Consider the following 963-nt stretch of genomic DNA (forward strand, 5'->3'; position numbering starts at 1 on the left):
CCACCTCTTGCTCTTTCTCTTGCCTCTCTTTGCCCTCCCACCATGGGATGAGGTGGCAGGAAGGCCTTCGTGAGATACCGGCCTCTCAAACTTGGACTTCTCAGCATCCAGAATTGTGAGCCAATAAATTCCTGCTCATTATAAATTACCCAGTTTGTGGTATTCTGTTATAGCAGCACAAAACAAAGACACCTTCCAACCCATCAGACTGGCAAAAACATGATGTCAGATAACACCAAATGTTTGCAAGGATGTAGAATAAGAACTCTTACACATTGCTGCTAGAAGTAAATTACCACAATTGCTTTACAAAACAAATTGCCATCATCTAATAAAGCTGAGGCTGCCCGTGTATGAGGGTACTCAAAAAGCTTATGGAAAAGATTCATATTATCTTTTAATTCTATTTTTCCATGAACTTTTTGAAGTACTCTTATAGGTCTGGTAACTCAGCAATTTCAATCAAGATACACACTGGAAAGAAACTCTTCTATGTGTGCACCAGGAGATATAAACAAGGAAGTACATAACCACATTGTTTGTATAGAAGACATCTGAAATGTTCTTTATTAGTAAAATGGGTAAATAAATTATACATTCATGCAGTAAAAATAATGAACCATCTACACACAGTAACATAGCTGAAGAAGCAAGTCTCAGAAGAATTATTTGATTTACACACAGTTCAACTTTCATTTATAAAGACTTCAAAAATATGCAAAACCAAACAACATCATTCGGAGATGAAAACCTATGTGATAAAACCATAAAGAAAAACAAGGGGGTTTTAAACACAAAATATTAGAATAGTAGTTATCAACAAGGTGGTAGGAAGGAGATGAGATGTGGAGGGGTGCATAAGGACTTCAGAGGATGACATTCTATTTCTCACATGGGGTGGTGAGTATGTGTGTATTTGCTGCATTGCTGCTATATTTTATACATATTACCTAATTTTTTTTT

The sequence above is a fragment of the Galeopterus variegatus genome, unplaced genomic scaffold, assembly GCF_000696425.1.
Source record: "Galeopterus variegatus unplaced genomic scaffold, G_variegatus-3.0.2 Scaffold14162, whole genome shotgun sequence".
Classification (NCBI taxonomy): Eukaryota; Metazoa; Chordata; class Mammalia; order Dermoptera; family Cynocephalidae; genus Galeopterus; species Galeopterus variegatus.